This window comes from Aquarana catesbeiana, linkage group LG13, assembly GCF_042186555.1.
Source record: "Aquarana catesbeiana isolate 2022-GZ linkage group LG13, ASM4218655v1, whole genome shotgun sequence".
NCBI lineage: Eukaryota > Metazoa > Chordata > Amphibia > Anura > Ranidae > Aquarana > Aquarana catesbeiana.
The window spans coordinates 46,299,971-46,319,766 of NC_133336.1; the positions used below are offsets into that span (position 1 = coordinate 46,299,971).

The 19,796-nt window shown below is 43.3% G+C and overlaps 1 protein-coding gene across 1 annotated transcript in view; it reads right to left on the reverse strand.

The window, feature by feature from the left end:
• LOC141117245 (B2 bradykinin receptor-like) overlaps nucleotides 1-3,740 on the reverse strand; it is a 106,191-nt gene extending 102,451 nt beyond the window's left edge. Inside the window, exon 1 of the mRNA XM_073609988.1 lies at nucleotides 3,170-3,740. The gene's annotated coding sequence lies outside the window, so the exon portion shown is untranslated. The remainder of the gene's footprint in view (nucleotides 1-3,169) is intronic.
• Between the last annotated feature and the right edge of the window lie 16,056 nt (nucleotides 3,741-19,796).

Here is a 19,796-nt window from a genome sequence, read left to right on the forward strand (position 1 = left end):
GACAGGTTGGTCTCTGCAAACTGTACAGAGACTGACCTGTCAGAGTGCCGCTCTCCTCTATGGGGGATCGGATGAAGACGGACCGTAGAGTCCGTTTTCATCTGATCTGATCCGCAGACGGATGGAAAAGTAGGATTTTCCTCCGTCATCAGAAACGGGGCATAGCGGAGACCGATCCGCTACCCCATAGGGATACATGTATGTCCATTTTTCATCCGAAAATGAAAAATGGACATACGGTCTGCTGCAAACAGAGTGTGCCAGCTTGTATTTAAACTGGCCACTCTGTTTGTAGCTTCTGACAGGCTGCACAAGGAGCCCCAAATTGTAACCAGTGGTGGGGTAAAACTCAGGCCGCCAAGCTACAACCCTCGAAGCTCCTTTTTTTTTTTTTAAATGTTCATGGCAGGTGAGGCTCCGCCTCACCTGCCTCCCCTGATTGCACGTCCCTGCTATATTGTCAAAAGGATTGGGACGCCTGCCTTTACACACAAACACATGAACTTTAACCACTTTAGGGATGTTTTATCCCCTTCATGACCAGGTCATTTCTTGCGATCTTGGCAATTGTGCGGTCGTGCAACGCTGTACACAAACAAAATGTATGTCCTTTTTTTCCCACAAATAGAGCTTTCTTTTGGTGGTATTTAATCACCTCTGCGGTTTTCATTTTTTGCGCTATAAACAAAAAATAGCGTCAATTAAAAAAAAAAAAAACTATATTTTATATTTTCTGCTATAATACATATCCAATGAAAAAAATTAAAAAATCTAATTTCTTCATCAATTTAGGCCAATACGTATTTTGCTACACAATAAGTGTATATTGATGGGTTTGCACAAAAGTTATGATGGGATATTACTATGGAATTTTTATTTCTTTTCTTTTTTTAACTATATGGCGGCGATCAGCGATTTTTAGCAGGACTGCGACATTGCGGCAGACAAATCGGACACATAACTGACACTTTTGGGGACCATTAACACTAATAAAGTGATCAATGCTAAAAATATGCACTGTCACTGTACTAATGACACTGGCTGGGAAGGGGTTAACATCAGAGGTGAACAAAGGGTTAAATGTGTCCCTAGGGGGGTGCTTAAAAACGGTGTAGGGGTTGCTCTGACTGGGGGAACACAGAGATTTCTATGTTCTCCCCTGTCTGTCTCTCTGGGGAATGATTGCGGGTGGCCTGCGGACTTCGCGTCCGACAGACCTGCTGATAGGCTCCCCCCTCTGTCCAATCGGCACGCCCCCAGAGTCTACTGCACGGAGCAACGCAGTAAATGTGTGAAAGGCGGTCCTGAAGTGGTTAATGGCATCCCAGTCCTTAGGGTTCAATATTGCATTGGCCCACCCTTTGCAGCTATAACAGCTTCAACTCTTCTGGGAAGGCTGTCCACAAGGTTTAGGAGTGTGTCTATGGGAATGTTTGACCATTCTTCCAGAAGCGCATTTGTGAGGTCAGGCACTGATGTTGGACGAGAAGGCCTGGCTCACAGTCTACGCTCTAATTCATCCCAAAGGTGTTCTATCGGGTTGAGGTCAGGACTCTGTGTAGGCCAGTCAAATTCTTCCACCCCAAACTCGCTCATCCATGTATTTATGGACCTTGTTTGTGGACACAGTACTTTTTTCAGCACACACACACACATGTGTGTTTTATTGTCAAAGCTTAATTAAACAAGCTGAACTTAGAAGCTGACTGGTTACTATGCACAGCTGCACCAGATTCTGTGTGCACCAGTTTTAGTAAATCTCCCCTATTGCGCCTTGCCTTGCGGTGAAGATGCAGTGGGACTAGGGTTGCCACCTGTCCAGGATTCACCCGGACAGTTTGGGTTTGGAATCATGCGTCCGGGTTTCAGACAGCCTGAAACCCGGTCACATTATTTAGACTGGACTATGGCTTCCCAGCAGGGTTGCTGGCTGCAGTTGTCTAAGCTGAAAGTGTCTGTTACACTCTTTCACACTGCCCAAAGCCAGTGCTAACAACCCCCCTAAACACACACACAGACAGGAGAGGAGAGAGGGCGCGAACTAAGGCAAATCAGGGTTCTCAGAGCACCCCTTACATCAGTTTTCCCCTTTACACCAGAGGCCACAGTGTTTCCCCTTACATCAGAGTCTTCTCCATACATCAATGTTCTCAGTGTTCCCCCTTAAATCAGTGTTCCCAGCGCATCCCTTATGTTAGAGGCTCCAGAATTCTCCCTTACATCAGAGTCTGCAGAGTCTCCTCTTACAGTGAAAGGGAACTCTGTGAGTTCAGATGTAAAAGTGGAATTTTGTGGACTCTGATGTAAAGGGGGACTCTTGTTCTTAACTTCATAAGATATAAAATATATGTATAGTTTATACTATAAAAAAAAATTCCTGCTTGCTGCTAAACTGTTCGGGTTTGACTTGAAGAAAAGGTGGCAACCCTAGGTGGGACTGTGCTGGAATAGTCGTCCAACGCAGTCCCACCACACCTGGTGTGATTGGACCCTGAATATTAGCAGTCAGACCTTTTAACTATCATGTTCAAATGTATCAATGAACTTCTCATCACAAGGAATACAGTACAAGACAACATCAGCTGCTTATAAAAGAAGTATCATTTTATAATCACTTTAAGAAAGGATGCCTTACATCAAAAGCATAAAAGTTGTAAAAAAGAGTAAAAGTTGTATAATGCTTTCTTTCTCTGTGCCCACCAAACCCCTCACCTCCTACTCCATGCTCATTCGCTGACAGATTTACAAGATCAAACAAATGAATTCCTCCACTTTTGAGCAGCCACATATTTGCTAAAGGAGTTTTAAAACCCTGGATGGTATTTTTGTAATTAATAATATGCAAACTTATAACTCCGAAAAGGCTCACATAGGGATACAGTAATGGATTTTGATCCAGGAGATGATGCAATTACCCTTGGGGGCTCAGAAAAAAAAAAAAAAAAATCCTTCTGTAGTTTCACATTGGCAGCAGTTGCCCAGGCAGCCGGGAAACTTGCATTTTCAAGTTGCACGATGGGCAGGCTCCATTGCCAGTACAGGTTTAGTGGTGTAGCTACACAGGAGATAAATCCTGCAACTAAAAAGTTTGTTTTAAATAAAATCTGCTGTCCATCTTAAGAAAGTAAGTTAAAGAGGAATTATAATTCCTCGAATTTGTTTACGATACCTTGACGGTGATCAGATTCCGGAGCGTGTTCCTGTTGGGAAATGCCTAGGAGTCCTGTATATGTTGGCAGCTTTGCTCCTGTATGTGAAATCCTGTAGTGAGCTGTTATTATTATCAGTCTCTTGGCTGCTGTGTAGAGGAGGGATCATACACAGCTGAGCTGAACAAGACACTACAATCCCCTCTCCAAAGGATCATAACACGTCATCCCTTCCGGTTAACAGGTCCTAAGCGTAACCAGCACCACCTTTTTTTCATTAACAAGAAAGACTGGAATTTTTTTTTTTTTTTTGTTTAAAGTCCTTCAATAAATTCCTTTAAGAGGAGTAAAATTTCAGGAAAAATGTTCAGTTATTTAAAGGGAAATAATGCAATTTTAGCGAGTGCATGTTTTGAGTTTTTATTGCAGTTAGCTTAAATATCATTTGGAATGACTTTCACAATTGATGCGCTTTTTCTTCCATGCTTTTTATATTGTATAAACTTGTTGCCAATCAAGGATGTGTACCATATGTCATGGCATTCAGAGGGTTAAAATCGCCTCTGGACTTGGTAACAGTCTTTCTTTTTATGCAACAGAATTTAAGGGCTTTGGAGGATATCAGTTAAAGTGGTTGTAAACATACAGTGCCTTGAAAAAGTATTCACCCCCTTTAGCTTTTTACCTATTGTGTTACATTACAGCCTTTAGTTTAATGTTTTTTTAACCTGAATGATATGTGATGGATCAGAACACAATAGTCTAAGTTGGTAAAATTAGAAAAAAATATACATAAAACTATTTTTCAGAAATAAAAAACTGATAATTGGCATGTGCGTATGTATTCACCCCCTTTGTTGTGAAGCCCATAAAAAGCTCTAGTGCAACTAATTACCTTTAGAAGTCACATAATTTGTGAAATGATGTCCACCTGTGTGCAATCTAAGTGTCACATGATCTGTCATTACATATACACACCTTTTTGAAAGGCCCCAGAGGCTGCAACACCTAAGCAAGAGGCACCACTAACCAAACACTGCTATGAAGACCAAGGAACTCTCCAAACAAGTAAGGGACAATGTTGTTGAGAAGTACAAGTCAAGGTTAGGCTATAAAAAAATATCCAAATCTTTGATGATCCCTAGGAGCACAATCAAATCTATCATAACCAAATGGAAAGAACATGGCACAACAGCAAACCTGCCAAGAGACGGCCGCACACCAAAACTCACAGACCGGGCAAGGAGGGCATTAATCAGAGAGGCAGCACAGAGACCTAAGGTAACCCTGGAGGAGCTGCAGAGTTCCACAGCAGAGACTGGAGTATCTGTACATAGGACGACAATAAGCCGTACGCTCCATAGAGTTGGGCTTTATTTCAGAGTGGCCAGAAGAAAGCCATTACTTTGAGCAAAAAAACAAAATGGCACATTTTGAGTTTGCGAAAAGGCATGTGGGAGACTCCCAAAATGTATGGAGGAAGGTACTCTGGTCTGATGAGACTAAAATGGAACTTTTTGGCCATCAAAGAAAACGCTATGTCTGGCGCAAACCCAACACATCACATCACCCAAAGAACACCATCCACCCATATTGAAACATGGTGGTGGCAGCATCATGCTGTGGGGAAGTTTTTCAGCAGTCTGGACTGAGAAACTGGTCAGAGTTGAGGGAAAGATGGATGGTGCTAAATAAAGGGATATTCTTGAGCAAAACCTGTACTACTCTGTGTGTGATTTGAGGCTAGGACGGAGGGTCACCTTCCAGCAGGACAATGACCCCAAACACAATGCTAAAGCAACACTTGAGTGGTTTAAGGGGAAACATGTAAATGTGTTAGAATGGCCTAGTCAAAGCCCGGACCTCAATCCAATAGAAAATCTGTGGTCAGACTTAAAGATTGCTGTTCACATACGCAAACTTGAAGGAGCTGGAGCAGTTTTGTAAGGAGGAATGGGCAAAAATCCCAGTGGTAAGATGTGGCAAGCTCATAGAAACTTATCCAAAGAGACTTGGAGTTGTCATAGCCGTAAAAGGTGGCTCTACAAAGTATTGACTTTAGGAGAGTGAATAGTTATGCACATTTCTGTTATTTTGTCCTATTTGTTGTTTGCTTCACAATAAAAAAAAAAAAATCTTTAAAGTTGTGGACATGTTCTCTAAATTAAATGATGCAAATCCTCAAACAATCCATGTTAATTCCAGGTTGTGAGGCAACAAAACAACAAAATGCCAAGAGGGGTGAATACTTTTGCAAGGCACTGTATACCCAGTGAAGTGACTGCCCTCAGGTGATACACAGAGATTAAACCAATCCTCCTACATAAGTTGTACCTGTTTTATCTGCAGTCATCTCTTCTCCACATCCCTTTAAAGTCCAGCATTTACACAGCTTTTCTGAGCTTTCAAAGGCAGAAGGTGGGGATCTGATGTCACACACTGCACAGCTCAGAGAGGAGAGCTGAGTGTAATTTGAAACCCAAGTTTGGGACCCCCTCTAAACACCACCTCTACACAATCTCATAGGGAAACATGCACAGCTGAGATGGCAATCTCAAGCTGTGTGCTGGAGGCCCCCTTGCATGTCCCTCTTGGGCCATTGGAGTCAGAAGTTAATCAAACTTTGCACTTTGGTTTGAGGCAAGTACACACTATAGAGCGGGTGTTCAGCAACCCGTCGATTGCAAGCTACCCGTCGACCGCCGACAGGTGACGGGTGTGACAGATTCACCTGAGACAGAGGCTTTTGGAGGGGGGTGCAGGCTAGCCTCTTGCCTACTGACTATGGGCCCTGACTTTTAAAGGAACACTACTCTTTGTGAGGCGTATGCCTGGGGGACCCTTTGAGTAAGGTTACATGGATTCAAGTCCATGTCTCCCCAAGACACACAGACTCTGGGACTCTTTTCCAGCAAAGACTGCTCCACACTGTGGGACTCATAGCAGATGTTGATGTCATCAGCAAGCCACCTGTCTGGGGTTGCCTGCTATAATGTGTTTATTGTAAATCGGTCTAGTGTGCCTCCTAAGGGTCTTTCACCCATTGTTATTGTTCTAATGAACTCACCTATTGCCTACTAGCAAACTATTAATGAGGGATGTGTTTATACTTGTAATAATGTGTATTGTACAGTACACTGCATTCAGTATTGTAGTGGCTGGGAAGTCTGACCTGAAGTGGAGATCTCTGATTAATTCCAACATTGTCCAGGTGGCTAATTAACGTAATGTTTATAGTATATGTCGGTTGTTGTAATTATATCCCTGTGTACAGTTTGTATTGTTAGGGTAATATGATCAGAAGGGGGGATGTCCTCCTGTGGGGTATATATTCTGTGTAATTTGTTCAATAAAAGTTCCAGTTTTGCAGCCAAACGAGTCCTACCTAGTTCTTGGTTGCAATATGTGGCTATAATATCTGATATCTATGTTCAGACTGGAGGAAGCGGTGTACTGATGGAAGCACGCAAGCGAAGTGTGGGACCGATTCCATTACAACGGGTAGCTCTCAAACACATTGCGGTGTTCCGACCTGGTCTTTTCCTCAGAGCTCCAGAGCAACACAGGCGCATGCGCACATAATCCTAGGCTGCCGAGGAAGCTCCCTCCCCTTTGCATATGTGCAGCTGTGGGGTGGCAAAAGCCGCTGAAATCGCTTGGGCGGGTTCGGACTTCTCTCTAAATACACCCGAGCTGTTGCTCTTCCGCAGTCACCCCACAGCCCTCCAAGGGGCTTGTGGGTGATACCAGGCGGGAAGGTGAGAGACAGGCAGGGATCTGCGCCAGGAGATGTAGGTTTGCAACTGCACCTTCCCTGCACCACTCTGCATTAACAACAACTTATGTGTCCTCCTAACACCCCAGCCCTCCTGACCTCTCAGCCCTCCTAATGCCCCAGCACCATGCCCTCCCAACACCTGAGAAATCCTAATGCCCCAGCACCATGCCCTCCTAATACCTGAGCCCTCCTAATGCCCCGGCACCATGCCCTCTTGACACCTGAGCCCTCCTAATGCCCCAGCACCATGCCCTCCTGACACCTTAGTCTTTAATGCCCCAGCACCATGCCCTGCTGACACCCAGTCTTCCTGATTTCCCAGCACCATGCCCTCCTGACACCCAGCCCTCCTGATGCCCTAGCACCATGCCCCCTTGACACCCAGCACCATGCCCTCCTGACACCCAGCCCTCCTGATGCCCCAGCACCATGCCTTCCTGGCACACAGCCCTCCTAATACTCCAGCACAATGCCCTCCTGACACCCAGCCCACCTCATGCCCCAGCACCATGTCCTCCTGACACCTCAACCCTCCTAATGCCCCAGCAACATGCCCTCCTGACACCTCAGTGCTCCTGATGCTCCAGCATCATGTCCTCCTGACACCTCCGCCCTCCTGATGCTCCAACATCATGCCCTCTTGACACCCCAGCCCTCCTGATGCCCCAGCACCATGCCCTCCTGACACCCCAGCCCCCCTGATGCCTCAGCACCATGCCCTCTTGACACCACAGTACTATTCACTTCTGACCCCCAATACCATGACCTCCTTACACTCCAGCCCTCCTGATCTCCCAATACCATACCCTCCTATATCCCCCCAGTGCCATGCCCTCTTGACACCCCAGCTGTTCTGATCCCCCTGTACTGTACCTTCCTGACACCTCAGTACTGTGCCCTATTGATCCCCACCCCCCACACTGTGCCCCTCTGATCCCCCAGTACCGTGCCCTTCTGACCCCAGTACTACCTACTACTGACCTCTGTACACTGCTCGACCTACTACTGAGCCCTGGACGCTGCCTTACATATGACTTACACTGGCCAGAAATCAGAGCAGATAGCCAGGCCTGAAACTAGTCAAGAAAATCAGCCTGCAGTACCAGATGTTCTGTTTTCATGATGAACACCGGCATCAGATTTATGGGGCTGACCATTTTCTCCCCAGACATGTGTAGAACTATTGTCCTAAACAGGGATGCTAGTAAATTTAGTGGTGCTAGGTGGTAACTAAGCCTGGCTAAGCCTGATCATTGCCAGGAGGCAAGGGAGAAGAAGGTGCCAGAGGGTCAACCACTCTTGTTGCCAGACGTAGGTGTAAAAGAATGGAGTTCTGAAGGAGTACCAGAGGAGATTCTTCATCAGCCGGGGACTGTAAAGTAGCTGGGAAAGCTTCAGGAGAGAACTCATCCACTAAGTACAGCAGGTAGCTGTGAGTAAAGCTTGAAGGAGGACAACGCCACGGGTAGCTGTCAGTAAAGCTTGAAGTGAAGTACAGCGGGTAGCTGTGAGTAAAGCTTGAGGGATCCAGCGGGTAGCTGTGGGTGAAGCTGGAAGAATACAGAAGGTACCTGTGAGTGAAGCTTGGGCAGTCAAGCGGGTAGCTGTGAGCTAAGCTTAAGGATCTACAGTGGGATACGGTGAGAGAAGCTGTTGCTATAAGAGACAGCAGTTGCTACAAAATACAAATTGCTGTATTATGTTTAAAGGTCCTTTTTTGTATTGCTGTCTGCCTAGTTCTATTTTTGTCTGTGGAGTCTGCCAAGTTGCTATTGCATTTGCCTAAGAGTTTCCTGTGTCCTATCCCTCTCTCCCGTGTTCCTGTTAAGAGAAATAAAACTCTTTGTTCATTTTTAAAAGTGGCTGGCGCCCATCTTATCACCTTGCACTACACCCAACCATGCCTAGTAACCTGCAGCCTGAGGAGGAATGTCAGCCCTCCCTGACTCTGGGGGTCACCACCAAGCCTCTGGAGGTCGGGAAGAGCGCCTCACATGAACAAAATGTGAATGAAAGTGAATGCCGAGTTTCTCACTGCAGCTACCTTTTAAGGTAGGTAAGTTTATATTTTTAAAGTGACATTAATTTTAGTAGACCTTTCTAGTTTTTTCTTACATAGTTATATACAGTCAGGTCTATAAATATTGGGACATTAACACAATTCTAATCTTTTTGGCTCTATACACCACCACAATGGATTTGAAATGAAACAAATAATATGCGCTTTAACTGCAGACTTTCAGCTTTAATTTGAGGGTATTTACATCCAAATCAGGTGAACAGTGTAGGAATTACAACAGTTTGTATATGTGCCTCCCACTTTTTAAGGGACCAAAAGTAATGGGACAGATTAAAAATCATCCATCAAACTTTCACTTATTAATACTTGGTTGCAAATCCTTTGCAGTCAATTACAGCCTGAAGTCTGGAACGCATAGACATCAGACGCTGGGTTTCATCCCTGGTGATGTTCTGCCAGGCCTCTACTGCAACTGTCTTCAGTTCCTGCTTGTTCTTGGGGCCTTTTTTCCTTCAGTTTTGTCTTCAGCAAGTGAAATGCATGCTCAATCGGATTCAGGTCAGGTGATTGACTTGGCCATTGCATAACATTCCACTTCTTTCCCTTAAAAAGTCTTTGGTTGCTTTCGCAGTATGCCTCGGGTCATTGTCCATCTGAGCAGATAATATTGCCCAAAACACTTCAGAATTCATCCTGCTGCTTTTGTCAGCAGTCATATCATCAATAAATACAAGAGAACCAGTTCCATTGGCAGCCATACATGCCCACACCATGACACTACCACCACCATGCTTCACTGATGAGGTATGCTTTGGATCATGAGCAGTTCCTTCCCTTCTCCATACTGTTCTCTTCCCATCACTCTGGTAAAAGTTGATCTTGGTCTCATCTGTCCATAGGATGTTGTTCCAGAACTGTGAAGGCTTTTTTAGATATTTTTTTGCAAACTCTAATCCGGCCTTCCTGTTTTTGAGGCTCAGTAATTTTTTATATCTTGTGGTGAACCCTCTGTATTCACTCTGGTGAAGTCTTCTCTTGATTGTTGACTTTGACACACATACACCTACCTCCAGGAGAGTGTTCTTGATCTGGCCAACTGTTGTGAAGGGTGTTTTCTTCACCAGGGAAAGAATTCTTAGGTCATCCACCACAGTTGTTTTCCATGGTCTTCCAGGTCTTTTGGTGTTGCTGAGCTCACCGTTGCGTTCTTTCTTTTTAAGGATGTTCCAAACAGTTGATTTGGCCACACCTAATTTTTTGCTATCTCTCTGATGGGTTTGTTTTGTTTTTTCAGCCTAATGATGAATTGCTTCACTGATAGTGACAGCTCTTTGGATCTCATATTGAGAGTTGACAGCAACAGATTCCAAATGCAAATAGCACACTTGAAATGAACTCTGGACCTTTTATCTGCTCCTTGTAAATGGGATAATGAGTGCATAACACACACCTGGCTGTGGAACAGCTGAGCAGCCAATTGTCCCATTTACTTTTGGTCCCTTAAAAAGTGGGAGGCACATATACAAACTTTTGTAATTCCTACACCGTTCACCTGATGTGGATGTAAATACCCTCAAATTAAAGCTGAAAGTCTGCAGTTAAAGTACATCTTGTTCATTTCATTTCAAATCCATTGTGGTGGTGTATAGAGCCAAAAAGATTAGAATTGTGTCGATGTGCCAATATTTATGGACCTGACTGTAGTTATTGAGGTTGAAAAAAGACACAAGTCCATCAAGTCCAACCTGTGTGTGTGCTTTATGTTTAAATTACATTGTATATCCCTGTATGTTGTGATTGTTAAGGTGCCTATCTAATAGTTTTTTGAAATTATCGATGCTCCCTGCTGAAACCACTGCTTGTGGAAGAGAATTCCACATCCTTACCGCTCTAACAGTAAAGAACCCTTTATGCAGTTTAAAGTGGATGTAAACCCCCAAAAAATGTTAAAATGTTATTAATTAAGACTCATATCTGTTACAGCAGAGAATGTAATTTCATCTGTGCCCAGTCTTGCCACGAAGAGTTAATCCAGCTCTGAGCAATCCTCTTATGTTTCTTCAGTGAGATAAAAAAAGACACACAGAGAAATAGGTGTCAGTTTCTTCTCCCTTGTGAGTGACATGTGATTTCCTTATCTCATGCATAAGTGTGAGAGAGGCATTCTGTGTACTTCACACCAGGATTGGCTGCTCCACACCTCAGCATGATTGGGCATGCTGAAGTCATGTGGTGACTTTCTTGGGTTTTGCCTGGATGTTAGTGATCATGGGGCATAATCCACGAGACCAGCAGAAGTTCAGTGTAAGAAATATCAATGCCTGGCCAAGGAGTGTAGAGGTGGGCGGGGAGTCTACTAACATCACGACTCCACCCACCGAGCCCTGGACAACAGACCTGCCCACAGAATCCGGAGTATTGCAGGTCTCCAAACAGCTAAAGGGGAGATATTTGACAGGTAAGGATACATGCAGGAGGCATGTGTATCCTTATAGATCAGCACTATGGAAGTCATTTAGAAATGATGAGAGTGGGTTTACATCCACTTTAACCACTTCAGCCCCAGAAGATTTGGCTGCTCAATGACCAGGCCATTTTTTTGCAATACGGCACTGCGTTGTTTTAACTGACAATTGCGTGGTCGTGCGACGCTGGACTCAAACAAAATTGATGTCCTTTTTTCCCCACAAATAGAGCTTTCTTTTGGTGGTATTTGATCATCTCTGCGGTTTTTATTTTTTGCGCTATAAACAAAAGAAGAGTGACAATTTTGAAAAAAACACAATATCTTTTACTTTTTCCTATAATAAATATCCCACATTTTTTTTCAAAAAAAATAATTTTTTCCTCAGTTTAGGCCGATATGTATTCTTCTACTTATTTTTGGTAAAAAAAAAATGCAATAATGTATATTGATTGGTTAGCGCAAAAATTATAGCGTCTACAAAATAGAGGATAGATTTATGGCATTTTTATTATAATTTTTTTTTTTTTTACTAGTAATGGCAGCGATCTGCAATTTTTATCGGGACTGCGATATTGCAGCCGACAAATTGGACACTTGACACATTTTTGGGACCATTGACAATTATACAGCGATCAGTGCTATAAAAATGCACTGATTACTGTATAAATGTCACTGGCAGGGAAGGGGTTAACACTAGGGGGCGATCAAGGGGTTAACTGTGTTCCCTCACTGTGTTCTAACTGGAGGGGGTGTGGGACTATCTAGGAGGAGAAAGAGATCGGTGTTCATACTTAGTATGAACACACGATCTTTCTCTACTCCCCTGAAAGAACCGGGATTTGTGTGTTTACACACACACAGATCCCGGTTCTCACTCTGTTACCAGTGATCGCAGGTGCCCGGCAGTCATTCCGCCCGCCGGGCACCAGCATGAGCTCCGGGCACGCGTGCCTCCAGCGGCAGGCGCGTGCCCCTAGTGGCCAAAAGGTTAAACCGCTTCTCTTCTAATTTTAGTGATTGGCCGCGTGTCTTTATAAATTCCCTTGCGCGGAATAGTTTTATCCCTAGTGTGGGGTCACCAGTACGGTATTTGTACATTGAAATCATATCCCCTCTCAAACAGAGCGGATAAGTTCAGTGCTTGCAGTCTTTCCCCTAAGCGGAGATCCTCCAGTCCCTTTATTAGCTCTGTTGCCCTTCTCTGGACCCTCTCCAGTTCCAGCACATTCTTCCTGAGGACTGGTGTCCAGAACTGGACGGCATACTCCAGGTGCAGCTGGGCCAGAGTCTTGTAGAGCGGGAGAACTATCATTTTATCTCTGGAGTTAATCCCCTTTTTATTGCATGCCAATATTCTGTTGGCTTTGCTTGCAGCAGCCTGGCATTGCATGCCATTGCTGAGCCTGACATCTACTAAGACCCCCAGGTCCTTTTCCATCCTAGATTCCCCCAGAGGTTCTCCTCCTAGTGAGTAGATTGCATTCATATTTTTTGCACCAAAATGCATTATTTTACATTTTTCAACATTAAACCTCATTTGCCATGTAGTTGCCCACCCCATTAATTTATTTAGATCTTCTTGCAAGGTTTCCACATCCCGTGTAGAAGTTATTGCCCTGCTTAGTATTGTCCGTAAAAACTGAGATTGAGCTGTTTATCCCATCCTAAAGATCGTTTATGAATAAATTAAATAGGATTGGTCCCAGGACAGAACCCTGGGGGACCCCGCTTTCTACACCGGACCATTCCGAGTACTCCCCATTTATCACCACCCTCTGGATCGTCCCCCGTAGCCAGTTTTTAATCCATGTACTAGCCCTATGGTCCATGCCGACAGACCTTAGTTTGTACAGTAAACGTTTATGGGGAACTGTATCAAATGCCTTTGCAAAATCCAGATACACCACATCTACTGGCTTTCCTTTATCTAGATCGCAGCTCACCTCCTCATAGAAGGTCAATAGTTTGGTTTGGCAAGCAGGATTCTTCATGAATCCATGCTGATTACTGCTAATAATATCTTTTTATTACTAAAATCCTGTATATAGTCCCTTATCATCCCCTCCAAGAGCTTGCAAACTATTGACGTTAGGCTAACTGGTCTATAGTTCCCAGGGATATATCTTGGCCCTTTTTTTAAATATGGGTGCTACATTGGCTTTTTTCCAATCAGCTGGTACCATTCCAGTCAATAGACTGTTCGTAAAAATTAGGAACAATGGTCTGGCAATCACTTGACTGAGTTCCTTAAGTACCCTTGGGTGTAAGCCATTTGGTCCCGGTGACTTATTAATGTTAAGTTTTTCAAGTCTATTTCTAATTCTATCCTCTGTTAGCCATGAGGGTGCCTCCTGTGTCGTGTCATGAGGATAAACATTGCAGTCTTGGTTACTGAATCCCCCGTTTCCCTTGTGAAGGAGAAGAATAAATTCAAAACCTTTGCCATCTCTCCATCTTTTGTAACCAGATTACCTTCATCATTCTTTATAGGGCCAATATGTTCTGACCTCCCTTTCTTACTATTTATAAACTTAAAGAATTTCTTGGGTTTTTTTTAACTCTCCTCCGCCTTTCGTGTTCTATCTTAGCCGCCCTGATTACACCCTTACATTTCTTATTACATTCTTTGCAAAGTTGGAATGCTGATGATGACCCTCAGCCTTGTATTGTTTAACCACTTCAGCCCCGGAAGAATTTACCCCCTTCCTGACCAGAGCACTTTTTGAGATTCGGCACTGTGTCGCTTTAACTGACAATTGTGCGGTCGTGCGACGTGTCTCCCAAACAAAATTGACATCCTTTTTTTCCAACAAATAAAGCTTTCTTTTGGTGGTATTTGACCACCCCTGCGCTTTTTATTTCTTGCGCTATAAACAAAAAAATGCGACAATTTTGAAAAAAACGCATTATTTTTTACTTTTTGCTATAATAAATATCCCCCAAAAATATATAAAAAAACAATTTTTTCCCTCAGTTTAAGCCAAGACGTATTCTTCTACATATTTTTGGTAAAAAAAAAAAGGCAATAAGCGATTATTGATCGGTTTGCGCAAAAGTTATAGCATGCAGACACAATGTTTCAAAAAATCTAAAAATAGACTATAATGACACTTTAAAACAGCGCTAATGTTGAGCTATCATCCAATAGACACGTGGCCAACTACACATGCATAAGGAAATCCATTATAGGAACATCCTTAAAGAAAAAGTCCCTTAATGAAATAAGTGATGCAGAGTTCAGGGTGCACTTCAAAACAGGTCATCAGTTGATAATAAGAGAATTCTTAACGTGCACCTTCCACCGATCACTCAGGATTCCACCCAGTGTAGACACACTCCCCCTAGGGGGTTAAACTCACCAGAGTTGGAAAATAATAAAGCATTCAGAATAATCCAAGTCAGCAAATTGAAGTTGACATCACTCATAAGGGATCAGGGATGTTCAGGGAAGGGTAGATAAAAATCACGCATAATAGTCAAATGATGGTAGCAGTCTCCAGACCTATGGACAAGACGTGCAGACCGCTGCTGGCTGATGCGTTTTGAAGGTAGCACCTTCTTCTTCAGAGCCGTGATTTTTATCTACCCTTCCCTGAACATCCCTGATCCCTTATGAGTGATGTCAACTTCAATTTGCTGACTTGGATTATTCTGAATGCTTTATTATTTTCCAACTCTGGTGAGTTTAACCCCCTAGGGGGAGTGTGTCTACACTGGGTGGAATCCTGAGTGATCGGTGGAAGGTGCACGTTAAGAATTCTCTTATTATCAACTGATGACCTGTTTTGAAGTACACCCTGAACTCTGCATCACTTATTTCTTTAAGGGACTTTTTCTTTAAGGACGTTCCTATAATGGATTTCCTTATGCATGTGTAGTTGGCCACGTGTCTATTGGATGATAGCTCAACATTAGCGCTGTTTTAATGTGTCATTATAGTCTATTTTTAGATTTTTTGAAACATTGTGTCTGCATGTGATCTTTTTTGTTTAAACAGCTGCTCTCTTCGGTTAGGTTGTATTTCCCCTTTTTACAAAGTGGGTTCTATTTACTATTACTCATTTATGAAATTTTATTTGTATGCTTGTTGGCAGCTCTGCGACTAGCATCGCAACTTGGCGCTGAGTGGGGTTTCTGTGGGCCTGGTGAAACGCCTCTTTTTTATTTTTGCAAAAGTTATAGCGTTTACAAAATAGGGGATAGTTTTATGGCATTTTTATTAATAATTTTTTTTTTTTAAATGGCGGCGATCAGCGATTTTTATTGTGACTGCGACATTATGGTGGACACATCGGACATTTTTGACACATTTTTGGGACCATTGTCATTTATACAGCAATCAGTGCTATACAAATGCACTGATTCCTGTGTAAATGACACTGGCCGTGAAGGGGTTAACCACTAGGTGGCAGTGTAGGGGTTAAGTGTGTCCTAGGGGCATGTTTCTAACTGTGAGGGGCATGGCTGTGTGTGACACGTCACTGATCTCTGCGCTGATGACAGGGAGCAGAGATCAGTGACACTCTCACTAGGCAGAATGGGGAGATGCTTGTTTACATCAGCATCTCCCCGTTCTTCCTCCCCATGAGGTGATCGCGGGTATCCCCGCGGCGATCGAGTCCGCGGGACCCGTGACCCGACTCACAGAGCTTGCCGCCTCTTAAGGGGGAACGTACAAGTACGTGATTCTGCCTGTATGAGCCCTTCTGCCACGGTCGGCAAGCGGTTAAAGGCCTTCTCCTTTGCTTTTATATGCAGTTTTACGTTGGAGTTAAGCCACTCAGGACTTTTATTAGCTCTTTAAATTTATTTCCCTTTGGGATGCACTGGTCAATACCTTTATTCAATATGCTCTTAAAGCAGTCCCATTTTTCCTCCCTGTTCTTAGTTTCTAGGAATTTGTCCCATTTAATATCTTCTAGCAAGGAGCGCAGTTTAGCGAAGTTAGCTCTTTTGAAATTCAGTGTCTTTGTATTACCCTTATGTTTCCTATTGAAATCCTAAATAACATTATTGACCTTTCCAACTAGCTTCTGTGAACTACCCCCCTTCCATAGAGAAGAGCTTTGGTGCACTCGAAACCCATCTCTAAGCTCATCTCTGAACTACTGCTTCTTTGTACTGCAGTTAGCTGCAAGCTGGTAAATTCCCCACCCCACAGCTCATTTGAGTACAAAAAGTTTAACGTTTGGATTTGAGATTGATTTAGAAAAACGCCCAAGCTCATCTCTAGTTATGAAGATGTAGAGAGAGGGGTGTACTTGTAGTCCAAATAAGAATAGCTAATGGTGACTAATAACCTGGAAGATTTATGTAGACCTAGACAACTCTACATATCTACAAATCTACATACAGGTACATCTCAAAAAATTTGAATATCATCAAAAAGTTAATTTATTTAAGTAATTCGATCCAAAAAGTGAAACTCATATATTATATAGATTCATTACCCACAGAGTGATATATTTTAAGCATTTCTTTCTTTTAATTTTGATGATTAAAATTCAGTATCTCTGAAAATTAGACTAGTACATAAGACCAAAAAAAAAAAATATTTTTAATACAGAAATGTTGGCTTGATTAAATTTATGTCCATATACAGTATAGTATGCACTTGATACTTGGGCTCCTTTTGCTTAAATTACTGCATCAATGTGGTGTGGCATGGAGGCAATCAGCCTGTGGCACTGCTGAGGTGTTATGGAAACCCAGGTTGCTTGGATAGCGGCTTTCAGTTCATCTGCATTGTTGGGTCTGGTGTCTCTCATCTTGCTTTTGACAATACCCCACAGATTCTCTATGGGGTTTAGGTCAGGTGAGTTTGCTGGCCAATCAAGCACAGTGATACCATGCTCATTGGTACTTCTGGTAGTGTGTGCAGGTGCCAAGTGCTGCTGGAAAATGAAATCAGCATCTCCATAAAGCTGGTTAGCAGAGGGAAGCATGAAGTGCTCTAGAATTTCCTTGTAGAGGGCTGCGCTGACTTTGGACTTGATAAAACACAGTTGACCAACACCAGCAGATGACAAGGCTCCCCAAATCATCACTGACTTGGAAACTTCACACTGGACCTCATGCAACTTGGATTCGGTGCCTCTCCACTCTTCCTCCAGACTCTGGGACCTTGATTTCCAAATGAAATGCAGAATTTACTTTCATCTGAAAAGAGGACTTTGGACCACTGAGCAGCAGTCCAGTGCTTTTTCTCCTTAGCCCAGGTAAAATGCTTCTGGCGTTGTCTCTGGTTCAGGAGTGGCTTGACACAAGGAATGTAGCCCATGTCCTGGGTACATCTGCATGTGGTGGCTCTTGAAGCACTAACACCAGCTGTAGTCCACTCCTTGTGAATCCCTCCCAAATTCTTTAATGGCCTTTGCTTCAAAAACCTCTGAAGGCTGTGGTTATCCCTGTTGGTTGTGCACCTTTTTCTATCATACATTTTCCTTCCACTTAACTTTCCAATAATATGCTTGGATACAGCACTCTGTGAACAGCCAGCTTCTTTAGCAATAACCATTTGTGACTTACCCTTCTTGTGGTGGGTGTCAATGACTGTCTTCTGGATAACTGTCAAGTCAGCAGTCTTCCCCATGATTGTGTAACCTACTGAACCAGACAGAGAGATCATTTAAAGGCTCAGGAAACCTTTACAGGTGTTTTGAGTTAATTAGCTTATTACAATGTGACACCATGAGTCTACAATATAGAACTTTTTCACAATATTCTAGTTTTCTGAGATACTGAATTTTGGGTTTTCACTAGCTGTAAGCCATAATCATCAAAATTAAAAGAAAGAAATGCATGAAATATATCACTCTGTGTGTAATTAATCTATGTATATAATATATGAGTTTTACTTTTTGAATTGAATTACTAAAATAAATTCACTATTTGATGATATTCAAATGTTTTGAGATGCACCTGTATGCCTTCCAAGTTGGAGACTAGAAAGTACTAAATCCACTGGACCTTCAAGAGAGTCAGGGAACTTGCATTTTCAGGAGCAGGGGTTGCACAGTGGCAGTCACCATTGGCTGTTTGAAATAAAACTTGCATTTCATCTTTTAGCAAGTTAAGGAGAAGTTATAAGTGCCTCAAATTTATTTACAATACATTGACAGTGGTCAGATTCTAGAGCATGTTCCAGTAAGGAGTTGCCTAGGAGCCCTCTACGGCAATAAACCAATAGATGTCAGCAGCAGACATGGAAAGAAAAAGCCCAGAAAGTCATCGAATCTCAGCAAGTCAGCACATCACACCACCTGAGTCATCACTCCAACAGTAAACATCGGTCACAGAAATAGGCAATACTCAGTGTACCCAATGTATGAACACCATAAAAGGAGAGAACTATCCATAGTGAAGATCAGTTGGAAAATAAATGTTTACTCATGTACTTCACTAATGTAAGTGTATACACTTACATTAAAGCGGAGGTTCACACAAAAATTGAACCTCCACTTTTCGGACCCCTCCCCCCTCCAGTGTCACATTTGGCACCTTTCAGGGGGGAGGGGGGTGCAGACACCTGTCTAAGACAGGTATTTGCACCCACTTATGGGCATAGACTCCCGCGGGAGTCTACACCTCTTCCTGTCCCCCCCCCCCCCGCTGTCTGCTGGGAAACACAAGGGTCTCAGAGACAGCAGGGACCATCCGGATTACTTGCGCATGCGCAGTAGGGAACCGGGAAGTGAAGGCGCAAGGCTTCACTTCCTGATTCCCTTACCGAAGATGGCGGCAGCAGCACCCGAGAACCAAACGACAGATCGACTTCGGGTGCCGACATCGAGGGTGCCCTGGACAGGTAGGTGTCCATATTTTAAAAGTCAGCAGCTGCAGTATTTGTAGCTGCTGACTTTTTAAAAAAAAATTTCAGCGGACCTCCGCTTTAAAAATAGACGGTCCAGAGTTTCTATATCAATCCAGAGACTCCATGTACCAGAATCAAAGATGGCCACAGCAAGTCACGCATGCATGGTTGACATGTGTTTAGGCTCCTACCTATGCAGTTTGTCACAAATGATGTCATCAGGAGCACCTGATGACGTAATTGTTGCACTATGCCCATAAGTGGGTGCAAATACCTGTCTTAGACAGGTGTCTGCACCCCCCTCCCCCCTGAAAGGTGCCAAATGTGACACTGGAGGGGGGGGGGGTCCGAAACGCGGAGGTTCAATTTTTGTGTGAACCTCCGCTTTAATGTGGTAGATACACATTTTTTATTTAGCGCTGCACTTTTTACCTTTAAATTTTTAATTATCTGTTAAAACTAAACTCCAGATATAATCTTAATTGCATATTAACATTGGTCCAGCTTGGTACAATATACAAAAAAAGGCTTCAGCTTGGTACAAGGTAATAATGCATATCTAATACCTG